The sequence below is a fragment of the Rhipicephalus microplus genome, chromosome 3, assembly GCF_043290135.1.
Source record: "Rhipicephalus microplus isolate Deutch F79 chromosome 3, USDA_Rmic, whole genome shotgun sequence".
Lineage (NCBI taxonomy): Eukaryota > Metazoa > Arthropoda > Arachnida > Ixodida > Ixodidae > Rhipicephalus > Rhipicephalus microplus.
Window position 1 is genome coordinate 11,408,906 of NC_134702.1, and position 15,047 is coordinate 11,423,952.

General features: G+C 44.5%; 1 long non-coding RNA gene across 1 annotated transcript in view; it reads right to left on the reverse strand.

Moving 5' to 3' along the window:
* Positions 1-15,047, reverse strand: part of LOC142803591 (uncharacterized) — an 82,537-nt gene that overhangs the window by 13,399 nt on the left and 54,091 nt on the right. The gene's annotated exons all lie outside the window — the stretch shown is intronic.

Genomic DNA, 15,047 nt, shown 5'->3' on the forward strand with positions numbered 1-15,047 from the left:
GTGCTGCTGCAGACAAAGTACTTGCAAGATGTTGTGCCTGGCGACTATCTGATTTGCTGCTCTAAAATAGAGATCTAACTGATCAAAAGCAGCTAAGACCAATCACATCACTGCATTGTGTAATAAAGGTCTCTTCTTCAGGACTAGCCATTGTAAATGAACAGTGCAGAGCATAAATCATGTGCTGACCATTGCATAAGCCAAGTGTGAAACTTTGAAATTTTATACCGGTGTCACACGGGCACTTTTAATCACGATCAGGGTGATCCGGATCGGTTTTTTCGATCGCGATGAACTTCATGACCGCTGCTACACGGCCCAAGCTAATCCGGTTCGAGCTTGGATCAGATGAAATGCACCAGGTGGCATATATGCCGTAAAACATGTCGTTGACAAAACACAGCATACAATCTTTCAATGGAGCTATTTATCAGCAATATGTTATTCGTGCAAGAACTGCTCGAATGTCAAAAACTTTGCATGCCAATAGAAAAGTAATTTCATAAGTCCGTCATTCGGTAGAGTTTTCTTTGCGCTTACCTGTATTGCTGTGTGAGAATCTTAATCTTCACTTTCATTTCTGATGGCACCTGCTCGTAGTCATCCAGTCGCAGCGAAACAGAATCTCGTACACACCACAGTTTCACTTCAGGCGCCTGAAGTCTTTCAGTTGCTCCTCTCAGCAGTTAATTACTGTAAATGTCTCTTCATTTGACCACGAAGTGCGTGTACACTGTGGCATAGTCCAAAAGCTGGCGACACTCATAATCAGTTTGTTTCGAGGTGCTCTAACTGCTGCGATGGTGCAAGAGTTGAAATTGTCGTCCGCTTATCGTCTGCTTCTCCCATAACTACATGCGGTCAATACGAATCCTAAAATATGCATATTTACAGAATTTTTTCCCATTGAAACAGTTTAAAATTTCTTTTACAAATAAATATCTAGCTTTTAAAATCTGTTTTTACAGAACTATGCTTGATTTTCTTGTTTCTTTTTCTTTCAACAAGCTCGGCCAGAGGGTGCAAACGACACGAAATCGCGCTCTCTCAGCCAGATTGCGATTCGCGGACCGTGATAGTCTTTATCACGATCGGGCCTGATCATGATTAAAAGTGACTGTGTAGCAGCACCTAATCTGGATGTGCATTGATCTTAACTAAAAATGCCCGTGTGACACCGGTATCAATTGGGAAGCCATGCATGTCTTGAAATCATGCTTCAAACATGGGTAAACACACTGCATGAATGTCCTACAACGCACATCGTTTTCATCACAACTTAGGTCGGTCATCCAAATTGAGAGATGCCATGCTGCTGCTAAATCCAAAGAGCTTGAGCCCTATAAATCCAAAGACAAGAATGGCATGCAAGTGTTGTCCCTGCTGTGATTTTACCAAAGAATATATTTTCTCCTTTTTACTGTTTTGATTTTTTAAATCTTTCATTACAACTAACTACGCACACTGTACACCAGAAACAAATGTTTGTCGATTGTCAAATGGTAAAGTTGACAATGTCACTGCAACTGCTGTGCTTTAGATGGCTGTCGAGGGTGCATTGTTAACACCAATGAAAGCTGTTAGAAAGTAGACAGTATTCATGACAATTGACCTTATTCACACATTTAGGTAGATGTCCATTCAAGTTGTCCACCTTCTTAGCCATTGTGAAATTTCATGTGGGCCTAAACTGTATTATGATTTGAAACTGCTCATGTGTGTAAAAGTGATCACTATCCTTCATAGGTTGTTGAGCAGTTAGCAACACGCTTTAATGGTGTGCCTTTTTCTTCAGATCCATTGTATAGTGATTGCGTGGCTTATGTGTCTACACACACGAGGCCAAATTAACATCATTATTTGTTTGTGTGTTTCACATATTTGTATCGTTAATTGTCATCTGTGATATAGCTGGGCGTTGTGTGCTCTATGCATGCTTCTCTGATCAGTCGATGCCTATATGTAGGCTTTGTTGGTAGCAGAACCCAGCGAAGCAAGAAATTCTTTGCATCGCACTTTTTTACACTTGCTTGTGTTGGCCACTTTTATGCGTGACTGTTTTTCTGCAACCTGAGCGTTGTTGCAGCATTGTGTGAGTGCGTACACTAATTTATGCAATAATAAAGCAGTGCTACCTGCAGAGCCATCGCATTTCATTTCTTCTAGAAAAGAGGGGGTGAATTCTGGTAATCTTTATTTCAAATAATGTTGACTTGCAGCCTTATATGGGTGCCACAACGACAATTCGACTGTGATTAAGGCAGATCACGATTGGATTTCTTCATTGTGATTAACTGCGGTCTCTGTTACATGGCCAAACTAGTTCGGACCTAATAGGCTTGGCCATCAGTCAGATTGTGACCGGACCGCTATCTGGCCTGGTCGCACTTAAAGGTGACCACGTAGCAAAAGTACTGATCACACTCATAAGTGCCTGTATGATACTAGCACTATAAAACACGATAGCCGGGAAAGTAAAACTTTTTCGTGGGACATGTTGCATACACCTTGTAGTCTACTCACTGCCTGCTGAGCTCCAGGTTTGCTGTTTAGTGCCACTAGGATAGTGACTGTCCACAAACACTAATAGCTGGTTGTAACAAAGAGGCACATGAGGCTGGCAACGACCACATAACGGCTTGATGTATGGTTAAAACAGTGAAGAGTGGTACTGGAGCTACCATAAGGGAGATAAGGGTAGGGGCACTCCTGGAGAGGAAGAAGGGCACCTCTCAGGATTAGGTTTCAGTGGGGAAAAAAAGAAGAGACTGAATTATGTTAAATGCAGCAAAAGGGAAATTGAAAGGGAGAAACGGCATTATAACACAATGGTAGAATTTTTTACTTTTTATGACACTGTCCATGTGACAGTGGTCACGAAGGAATTCATGGGCTAGGTAGTTAAGGCAAATCGCGGCGTATCACGCACTGTTTATATCAGAGGCATAGGCGGAACTTTTTTGGGGGGAAGGGAAGGGGCACCTCCTTTAAATGGTTATTTTTCGCTCTGTATGTCATAACGCTCTTGAAGAAAATTTTAGCGTAGGGGGGGCGATTACCGCCCCTCCAGACGACCAGGGGCGTATGCCGCCCCCTGGCAACCCCACTGGTTAATATCCATCACCACGAAAAAGTGGCATTGTTTTAAGCTGAAAGATAAAGGGGAAAGAAATGTGTCAGGATTAGTTCACATTCAGAATATCCTCATACGTTAGCACCAGAAAGGAATGTAAAAAAAAATATTGGTGCACCTACACACTTGTGTGATGACAGAGGAAGCAACGGAGCTAGCTGCATTTGCACACTGCCTTCCTTCTTCTGTTGTTTGAAATTAACCCACTCAGAAGAATCAAGTCTTCATCCATCATTTCGTACCCTACCATTCAGCATCAATAAACTTCTGTGACAGAAAAAAAAAATCGCAGCTTTGCCGCAAAGGCGAAGCAATGAACGCGATAGCAACAAATTGGAAGGTTACGCTCAGAATGGAAAGCAGCTTGAAACATGTCCCGCATTTCTCACGCATAAATGACGCATAAAACGTACTCACAGGTACAGATGTACGCGAATAAGCGTCTCAGTTGTTACTTCGCTGTGTCTGAAAAGCGCGCGCTTTTCACAAACGGAGACTGCAATGATTGCAGTGACCTTTATGCGACCGTTAGCTACAACACAATCGTTCCAGATAAAGACTGAGGCCAGCCAAGACGTACGATCCTCCCCTCCTCCCCACCGGATATAAGGACGTGCGAGGGAGCCTCGCTCCCCTCCTCTAAGCGGGGCAAAGTACGCGAGGTAGATTACTGCGCGCACTCATTGCGCTATCTTGCTGATAATGTTGAAAACACGCTTGTTCTCCACGAGATGCCACTGAGCGGCGGTAAGCGGCAGATGCAAATAGCTTGCCGTTTGAACGATGACGGACGTGCTCCTCGGTGGCGCAGTGGTTTACGTTTCGCACTCGCGATTCAGATGACCGAAGTTCACGTGCACGCTGGAGTCTTTTCTTTTTTTTTTTAAATGCGAAGCATTTCTTAGCGAACTTCGGCGACTTTGAGCGCATCTATCTATCTATCTATCTATCTATCTATCTATCTATCTATCTATCTATCTATCTATCTATCTATCTATCTATCTATCTATCTATCTATCTATCTATCTATCTATCTATCCGCCTACGACTTTTAGCTTTCCTGGCCGTTTCGATAATGATAACCATACCAAACTTCGTGTGGCATAACATGACTATATGAAGAATATATTTGACTAGTCATAACATGAAAATCATGTCATATATGTCATGATTTACATTTCATGGTCCAGCAGCTCTTGCGGTGATTTTGTTCACGTAGCATGTTGCAAAACTGGTATGGTATGGCATGATTGCATGTCATACACAAGCGACAGACCATAACATGAAAATCATGACATGCGTGTCATATACATGACTACACGCCACGCTCATCATGCACTCGCGGCCGTTTCGCTAGCGTTACATATACCAAATTTGGTATTACAGTACGTGAATAGATCACGGAGGTATGTGACTGGTGCAAACATGATAATCATGAGATCCGTGTCATGTAACAACATGACTACATGCTGCGCTCATGATGCGATCGCGGCCGTTTCGCTAGCTTCACGTGTACCAAACTCGGCATTGCGCGCCGCCAATGGATGACGAAGGTATGTGACTGGTGCAGAGATGATAATCATGAAATGCGTGTCATGTTAGAACATGACTACATGCCACAGTCAAGACGCCAATGCATTTCGACGTGACGCGGTGCACATGCTCGCCGGCGTTCATTTTGTCGCGTCACGGCGGCGTTGCCACGCCAGGCGCCGGTCCTGCCAAATACTCGCAGGCGCCTACCACGCTGCGTTGCTTTGACGCATGCTCATTTCAGCGCGTCCGGCGTCCCTCCGTCACGAAGAGAGAGAGACGCTGTGTTGTGCAAGTAACGCATCGGCGCGAAACGCAGCATGTCGCATTACGCGCTGGTTGCTGTCGGGCCGCGCCGGCCGACGCTGGTCGCGCCTGGCGTCAGACTAAAGAGTGCTCGCGTTTTGCTAACGTTGCTTCGCTGTGCCAACACCACCTAGATAAGAACTCATTTAGGTGGTGTTGGCCCAGCGTTAGCGCGCGTCAACGCTACAGGAGCATAATGAGCCCTTCATGACGCGCTCGCGGCCAGTTTGCTATAGTTCCACATATACCAAATTTCGTGTTACGTGACGTCAATGGATGACGAAATATATCGCTGGTGCAAACGTGATAATCCTGACTCGCATGTTATGTAAGAATATGACAACATACCACTCTCATAGCGTGCTCGCAGCCCTTTTGCTGGCTCCACATATACTAAATTTGGTATCACGTGACGTGAATAGATGACGAAGGTAAACGACACATCCAAACATGATTACCATGACACGGAAGTCATGTGCGGCATCATTTACCTCCACCTCGTAACGTTGTGCTGATTTTAATGTGACATATCAACATTTCTCGTTCGTGCTTCGCATATCATAGTTTCCCACTGTACGTGGGATCTGCCAATTTTTTTTCTTGCACTTTAATATATATAGATACGTATACATATACGGTGAGTGACGCCGGCGGCAAAATCCAGCCGAGAGTGTCCATATAATTGTTATCGCAATAAAAGACATGATGTTTCAGTTTTCTGCGGTCACGAAAGTGTTGCGCAGCTCCACTATTAAAACGTATGAACCAATGAGTGAGAAATTAAAAATTGACTAGATGTAGCACAGTGTTCACATGAAAATTGCTTCGATGCACGAAGCAAGTGGCCTCATCGAACGCGGTGAAAAAACACGTGGTGCTGGTGACATACCGGAAGTTGACCGCTAAAGGGGGCCCTGCAACATTTTTACAAGTAGTCATGAATGGATTACCTAAAAAAAGCTGCTTGCTTCACGAATTCACCGCCGCAAAAATTTTTAGAATCCGTCCAGTACGAAGTTACAAAGATTTGTAACATTCTTCTCGATCGTTCCGACGAAAACGCTGGAAGATAAGCAAGAAAAGATGGTACGGGGAAAGAAAAACGTCACGCGCGCCTCGTGACCTTGAGCACGTTTTTTTTTCTTTTTTTCTTCGAATACACGGCTTTTCAGTGCGATCGCGCGCGCGCTCGTTGACAAGTTGAGACCTCCCTCGGCCGCACCTGTAACTACCGAGCACGGCCACGGCCGGGCTAGAATGAACTTTAGACTAGCCCGGCCGTGGCACGGCATGCTCAAATCAACTAATGGCCGATGTAGTGGCTGTGACTAGTGATTTTCGGCTTGTGACGTGATTTGTCGAGAGAAGAGAAAGCAATTTTTTGCTGAGTGAAAATTTATTGTGAATTTGAATCCGCCTGCTGCGCTATAATATTACTCTCGCTTGTTATCGGGAGCCTCGACTACCGATCGGCAACGTTTTTTGTTGATCTACCATAAGGACCAACTTATTCTCAGGATAATGAACATTAATCGCATGAGTTCTTTCAAATATCTGACGGACGCGTGAACACATGGAATTCGTTTTTGCAGCACGATGACGTGCTGCTGAAATGCACTGCAAAGGCACGCCGAACGCGCTATAATTAATCGGGTGAGTTTACTGAACGAGCAGACTGCTTTATAGTCATTAAACCTATTCGCCGCACCATCTTTCTCTTTCTTTCTAATGTATATCTGTCTCATCTTTCTGCTCCCCATTCTATTTCCCCCGGCGTAGGGTAGCCAACCGGACTCCTTCCTTTCTTCCTTACGGAAATACCGTACTGAAATAAGGTGTTGGATTATTCTAGAGATCCCCCTTTCTCGATCGTAATGCTTTTGCCGCTTCTAATCGCACCGAAAGAACACTAACGCCACAAATGTATGTATTTTTTACAGCGAAAGCTGTTATGAGATCACTTTTCGTGTCACGCGCAGTTGCATGTTGTCCACCGCCGCCGCCGGTGTCCGTAACCACATCGCACGAAATTAGAAAAAAAAAACCTAGCAACAATGGCTCTGTGGGGCTCGAACCCTGGTCCGCTAGATGCCAACTTAGTATTCTACCACTTCGCTAAACCTTCTTTTTTTTCTTTAATGAATGAAATTATCACCAGTAAAGTACACAGAACATACTTCATCAGAAGTCAGGCAAACACACACAAGCGTCAAGAACAAGAAGCCACTCCGGAACGGCGTCAAAAGTCTCGACAACACTGCGCACTTGAGCAGCTGCTTCTCGGAAGACAGATCTCGTCGACCGTGATGGTTCGGCGTGTCTATCGATCATGCGACTTTTCCATAATGAATAAAGTCCTAACAACATAAACAAGTCGTAAGGAGTACTATCAGTCAGACTCTTTTTGAACGGAAGGAACCTAATACCATGGGCTGTGATTGGAAGTTCTTTTTTTAACGTTCTTTTTAGAATGTCCCAAAAATAAAAAGCATCACGACAATGAATAAAACAATGCTCTATAGTCTCAGGTTGGTTGCAGAGTCTACAATTCACTGTCCAGGGTACGTATATTGATTTTTCATTCAGCCACGTTTTCACTGGCAGCGTGGAAGTGTGCAGTTTAAAGAAAAATGTTTTCGCTGAAGGAGATATACACATTCTACGTACACGAAATAATACATCGTGACCAGGCAGAAGCGAATATGGCTTTCGATAAACAGGTTCGGGGAAAAGGTTATTCACAAGTGTAGCGGTTAAATTTGTTCTGTCAATAGTATACAAATACTATAAGGTAAACCTGGCTTTCAAAAAACTGACAGTATCAACAATTTCTTTTAGGAATCCCCGCAACGGCAATTCCTTAGCAACGCTTGTTGTGACATGAATAAAAGGAAGGTGATAACATAGACGGTTACGAAGAACCGCTAATAGAAATGGGTGGCACACATCCTTGAGGTAAAAAAATCGCAACACCAACTGTCGCACGAACAAATGCACAAGGCCGAGGCACCCTTTTCAAGTGGAAGAAAAAGATTGTCTCTTCTCATGGGTTCCCAGGAAGAGCTCCAAATAAAGTAGGCAAATATCCTATGAAAGGCTTGAATGTGTACCCGAGAGCAATGCAACACCTGCAGAATATAAATAAGCTTCGATACAAGGAATATATTGCACGCTCTCGCTCTGGCAAAAATGAAAAGCTCCCGTCCGTGCCATGTTGCCACCTTTCGGCGGATCGTAGTTATCGCAGCGGTCCAGTGTGGGCCGCTGTTACGATAGTTATCGAGAGGCACACCAAGGTATTTCATAGGAGTCGCATTCCAATGAATGTTTGCGAACACCGAAGGAGTTGTAGCTCACATGCCTAGCCAGAATCCACTACTTTTATCAAAATTTATGCTGGCGCCAGCAACTTCACAGAAACGTAAAGTAGTGTTGACTGCTTCTTGAACGCTGGGTTTATCAGCGCAAAAGAAGGCAATGTCATCTGCATAAGCTAGAACTTTAACTTCTTCAGCATCATATCGGTAGCCTCTTATGCTGGACTTTAGATGCACACTTAAACATAATGGTTCCAGATAAATTGCAAAAAGCAAAGGTGACAGCGGACATCCCTGACGTACAGATGAATTTAACTCTATTATATTGGAAAGTGTGCGATTTACAATTAGCTTAGTTGTGCACTTCTTATAACAGAGTGAGATACCATTGTATAGTACATCACCCAACTGCAGGTGTCTTAGGAGCCGGAACAAAAAAGCATGCTGTACCTTATCAAATGCTTTTGCAAGGTCTATTTGAAGGAGGGCTACTTGGTCCATGTTACCATCTATACACTCAAGAACTGAACGCGCAATATGAATGTTTGTCTGTATAGAGCGACCACGAATTCCACATGTTTGGTGGTCACCTACACATTTAGTAACCACTGTCTGTAACCGATTTGTCAACAATTTAGCAAATATTTTGTAGTCAACGTTACATAACGATATAGGCCTGTATTCGTTAACTCCCTTAATTGCGTCAGGATCAGCACTTTTTGGGATTAATGTTGTATGGCTCTGTAGAAAGGAGGAAGTTCACCACGGTCAGAAGCCCCCTTAAAAAGTTGCTCAAGGAAAGGCATCAGAAGTTCCTGAAAAGCTATGTAAAATTCGCCACTAAGGCCATCCGGGCCAGGAGTTTTGTTTTTCTGCAACGTTGTTATTGCAAATCTAATTTCCTCTCTGGTTATTGGCCCCTCTACAGTGAGTCTATCATCATCGTGTAACTGAGGCACAAGGGCAATGAAGTGGTTAGCTTCTTCCTCAAAATTCTCCTGAAGCTCAGCCGCGGTGAACAAACATTTGTAATAATCTTCAAATGCGGCTCTTATTTCACATGTCTCTGTGCAAAGGGAACCCCGCGACCCAATTTGCAGTATCTGTTTATTGAATTGAATTGAATTGAAGTTTATTTCTTTCTGATACAGAAAGAGGAGTAAGAGCTAAAGGCCGTTTAGAAAGTGCATATCTCTTTTCATCCCCGAGGGATTTTTTAGTGGGTTCCTCTTCAGTGAAATGGGCAACACGGGAACGAATCTTAGCTCCTCTGTATAAATCTGTATCATGTTTTTGTATCTGTGCTCGAATCACATTTATCTCGTCCCCGTACAATCCCGGCTGTTGAATTTCAAAAGTATGGAGCTTATGGAGTAATTCATAAAGATAGCGCTTTTCAGCTTTTTTTCTTTGCGCTATTTCGCATGAAATACTAATTGCCTGATACTTGACTCTTTCTTTGAACCTTTCCCATTGAGCGAAAATTGGCAGCTGTCGACACTGTGTTACCTCTTGTACCGATTCTTTTACTATTTTAACAAAACAATTTTCGCGCAACAACTGTACGTTAAGCTTCCATAGGTCCCAGTTGAGAGAGGTTTTACGAAAATTTTTAGGACCCCAAGAAGCAGTGACCAAGCAATGGTCTGTAAAAAATATGGGCTTTACAGCATAATTATGAATGTGAGACCATAAGCTTAGAGATACATATACACGGTCAAGCCGAGCATGAGAGATGCCTTGAAAGTGCGTAAACCTCCCCGAGGAAGGTGCATGCGCTCCCACATCTATTAAATTGTGGTCATTCAATAGTTTCTGCAGTAAGGCTGCACTTGCATCATAACGATTTGTTATATATGAATGATCTCTAGCGTCACAAACACAATTAAAGTCTCCAAAAACTACCAAAGTTCTGTCAGTGTTTAGTAGCGAAGTTAAAGAAAGGAAAAAAGAATTCCTTTCATTCACTTTGGAGGGAGCATAGACACAGATAAACCTCCAATTATGGGACTGAAAAGATAAGTCGCAACAAATGAGGCATCCTTCCCCATCAACATGTAGTGACGTCAAAATATGATTCAAGTGCTTTCTAATTAATAAAAAGCATCCAGCGGATGCACCACGTGCTGGGCTGATGTATAAATTGTAATCACGGAAAACTTCCAGTGCAAGATCGGCGTCACGAGCAGCGGAAATCTTAGTCTCTTGCACTGCAAGTACATCAATGTTGTACTGCTCAAGCACGTGGTGCAACTGCCACTGACGCCTTACATTCCTCAAGCCACGTACGTTGAGTGTCGCTACACACATGGGAAACGTTAGCGTGGTAGCCATTTTGATATCTTACTACTTTTGTAGGTCACCTTTAGCCACAGGGCAACCTGTGGCTTTACCTCCTTTGCACTTTTTAGGAGCACTTTCCTCAGGACGCTGGCATAGGCAGCGCGTCTCTCGGTCCACCTTCTTTTGTGCTTTGTTGCCTGTTCATAGGCGCGTATATCAAACCACAAGCACAACAAAAACAAGCAGTACCACTGAGCTACACCGGTGCTTGTGACTTGCTGTCAAACTTGCCTTAGGCAGGCTTGATGTCGGGAAAGCACTCGCGTTAACACGACTTATAAAGCGTTTTAAAACAGCGAAAGAACAACCAGTCGTCGTGCAATGCGATTAGCATAACGAGTAGGCCGTCCAATGCTCCAAACCATTACAAAAGTTTGTTCTTGTTTCCTTATTAACTGTGGCGCATACCCATCACAGCCATAATTCCTCATCGTCGTCAGCCACTCACTGCATGGACAATTGGCACAAAGTTCCTTGCATGTGTTTAGAAGATACCACGCTTCCCAGAAGAATGACGAAAAATAGCATAGCAACTGCCGGCCTACTACCCAAAGTTTATTATTAATGCCCTAGTGGATACCAAGCAAGTGTGCTTGCAGTAGTTACCCAATCAGTGTTTTGAAAAAGGCTCTGAAAGGCCGCTCTTTTAGCTTTCGCTGTGACTGTGCTGCGCCTACCGCGCTGGCTTGGCGTTTTTTTTTTTCGTCAAACACTTTGGGGTTGTCACGCCTCGTTGTTGACTCTCATCCCACACATTATTAACGAGGAACCTGCAATATACACATATTTTCTCTCAATAAAAAGGACCAGCAAATTGAGTACGAGGATCTGAGGATGCTAAAAAAATTTGCGCAATTATTTTCAATCAAATAAACACTTGATATCTCGCGATTATTCTACGGCGTTGTACTTCGAAAACAAACAAAAAAACCTTAAAAATTTAAAAAGATTATTTTTTTTTAAATTTCTTTAGCGCATCATTGCTTCTGCTTCTCTTCTAAAAAAAAAACGTACCGGGAACGTGAACGCATTGCGCTCTACCAAAAACAACTGCAGCGGAAGTGAGCCCCGCTATAAGACGATGTCTGTTTAGACTCGCAAATGAGACACGGCCGCAGCCGCGGTGCAGTACAAGTGCGCGCCTATAAAGAACTCGCCGCGCGAAAAAAACGCGAGGCATTCATTTCACGTCCCAACGCGGCCCAACCATGCAAGCAGGTGGCCGAGCGGAAACTGCTTGCCGGTGGCACACTTGCGGACCAATCACCACGTGGCCGTGGCCGGATATTAAAAGCGCGCTCCGTCTCCTCGTCCGTGGACACAGTCGCCGCGCTAGCGGCGCCATCTTGAAAACAATGAAAAAGACGCGCCAGCCGTCATCGGGCTTAACTCCCGACAACCGCCGTTTACAGTCGGCCGCTTATTAACGGAGCGCTTATTCCTTTCGTGTGTACTCGTCGTTTCTGCGTGTGCGGCACATTTCGCGCACTCGCTTCGTTGCCCTTTGGTTCGGTCGCTGCTCTTTTTCTTACTTTTATTTTTGTGGGTGCTGTATTCCTCTTATGCGGCCAGCGCGGTAGCTGTTGTTTTAGTCCGCAGAGCTTCTCGTGCTGCGGCACCGTTGTCTCCTCTGTTTACTCGCGGCAAGCTTGTTCGCGTTTTCGTCACGTTCGCGACGGGCGGCAATGAAGGAGGGGACGGCTATGCTTCACGTGCTCGTGCTTTATTGGATGTCCGGGACATGACCGGCACGCGTTGGAATCGTCTTGTTACACTGTCACTGGGCGTTAATTATCGCCGTTCTTTTAGATATGTATACGCTTTGCCCGGCGTCCTATCAGCATTTTTTTTTTTGCTGATCTGCGAGTGCACGTGTCAAAGTGAAAGAAAAATATCCAACTCTATGATACACGATGAAACCTGTAGCGCAGAAAAAAAAAAGTTGCTTTTTTTTTTTCGCGCACAACAAGTTTCATTTTGTATCACCACCAACAAGCCCACTCTATACGTTCTGTCTAGTGTATGATGACTTAATGAAAGAAGTGTACATTTAAGGGCTCATTTTCCTTGCTAGGCACAATATTAATGAGATCTAACAGACAATAATGCCGTGGAAAGTATAGGGGATGTTATTAAAAGTAACTGTAATGTAAATGCGAAGAAAGAAAAGTGGAAGGAAAGATAACTTGCCATGGGCAGGGACCGAAACTGCGACCTTCGAATAACGCGTCCAATGCGTCGAACTCCATGCACTTTATAGGGTATATACGTGTGTTAAAGGTGGGAGAGTCAGTCAGGTATAATTCAGACGAAATAATTGGTTTCGTCATTTCATTGCTATGCTAGTTGCTTGGGCGTGTTATCCATGTATATAATGTTTGTTGCATCGTAAAGAATGACTCGCGAAGTCAAATGCTTACCGTACTCGGCGACAACCTCTCTGGGCCGTACTGTGGAAGCTACAGAACAGAAGTGCATGCCTGTTGTCGCACCAAAAAATAATACTTATGGGCCTTGCTGAGAGAAAAAAGCTCGTTTATTATAATACTGAAACTGCTGTAGGAATTTGTAGGTAAAATACAGTTATTGATCAGTTTGCAAGAATGCCTCCCTTTTCTTTTCATTTCTTAGGTAGCACCACCAAAAGCACGCCCACTTTCCAAAGTACACATCGCGTCTACGACATAGTGGGTCAGTGCAACAGGTTCTATAAACGTTGCGTCAGTGTCCGGCCGCAAACACGCTACCTAGTTTTCCAAGAAAATATGCTCCTAGTATGACACCGAAATGTACGCTGAACTACCGATATATCCTTCTACCCCTCACATTTTTCGTGTATATAATTTCATAAACGCGCTAACAATGTGAGCGAGCACAATTGAAATCAGCCGCTATAGCTGCCTACTGCATGCGGAACTACGCGAATGTGCGGAATCCCCGACTCCGTACGTTCGCTCCATTGTCAAAATAAGTTGTCGCCGAGTGTAGTGAAGAATCGCGAGTCGATAAAATGAATCAGATTAACTTGTCAGAAGCAGGATATTGCCCGAAACACGGAACAGAAGCGCGCTGACGCAGATGACATAACGTCCCACACGTAGATCCGACAATCTCTTTTCTATCCAGCCTCAGAAGCACTGCAAGTCCAGATAAAGTGTACACGAGAGCATGCATGCTCGTTTCACGAAATGGCCTCTTGAACGCTTTCGCCGAAGCCGGGCTCCTGGCAGAGCGCAGATAAGTGCCGACCTGCCATATTCATTGCAAAAAAGCTTCGTTACGCGAGAGTCTCTTGGTAGGCGTAATTGGCAGGCAGGGATTATGCTAATCCCATTACGAGCTTATTCTAGTCGCTAAGCGTAACGTGAATGTACGAGGTATAACGAAGTTAGCCCAGCGCTGTCAGTGAGCGCGTATAAGCTTCACATATCGGCAACGCCGCTTCACGGCCCAAGTAAAACGCAGCTTATAACGAAATAATGCGCCTAATCTGCTCGTCATATAGGTCCGCTCGTGCTGCGGCTCGTTCACGCTCAATTTATGTGACGTCTTCACTACGCTCCTCTCCCTCTCTCTCTCTTCTTTTGCATACATGCTGGATTATGACTTGTAGCGGGAAACACAAGGGCTACGCTGCGGAGAATACTTGAAAAACAGAAAAGCATGGTTCATCTTGGTCCATTTGTTATAGGAATCGGCAGAACACGAAAGTGAACTGTGTCTCCACAAAAGTACATATACTTGATTGTTGTCCAATGATGCATCGGACCTTGCACCATGAGTGTTGGTGCTTGGCTGCTATAACACCGTCTAACGTGGACGCGCAGACGTCAACACCTGGCAGTACATGTATACCGACGGCTATAGCGCCCGTGGTCTTGAGTACACCTCAGTGGTAGTCCTGTAGACACTGCAGCATTTATGTTGATCCCGCGCGATGGTAATATCAACAAGCGCACAATGAACACTCGATGTGCTCCCTTTCAGATAGTCTATATTTTTCATTTTATATAAGGCGCGCTTGTATATAGTCTCGTGCATGTGTGCCAGTATCGCAACTGGTACAGCACCCGGCACGTATCAAAGCGAAACGAGAGACCGTGGGTTCGACTCCCAAGGCATCAATGAGACTTCGTCTTCAATTGTTTTCTTTATCGCCTGTCCCTGTGGGGCAAGGACGTTTTACACATCGCCAAAGTGGGATGTTGCGCTACGCCACCCGGATATGAAAACACCAGTATGGGCTGTCCAGTGGGCCCGCGACGGGGCGGAGAGGCTATGGGCTTAATGCCCCAGGGAACCTATAGGCCTATCTATTCACGGCACGACCGACATGAGTAAAGATTATCCATTGCATTTGATCTGTTCTGCGCATTTCACCAACGTCATACGTCATTACCGTGACGTCAATGACG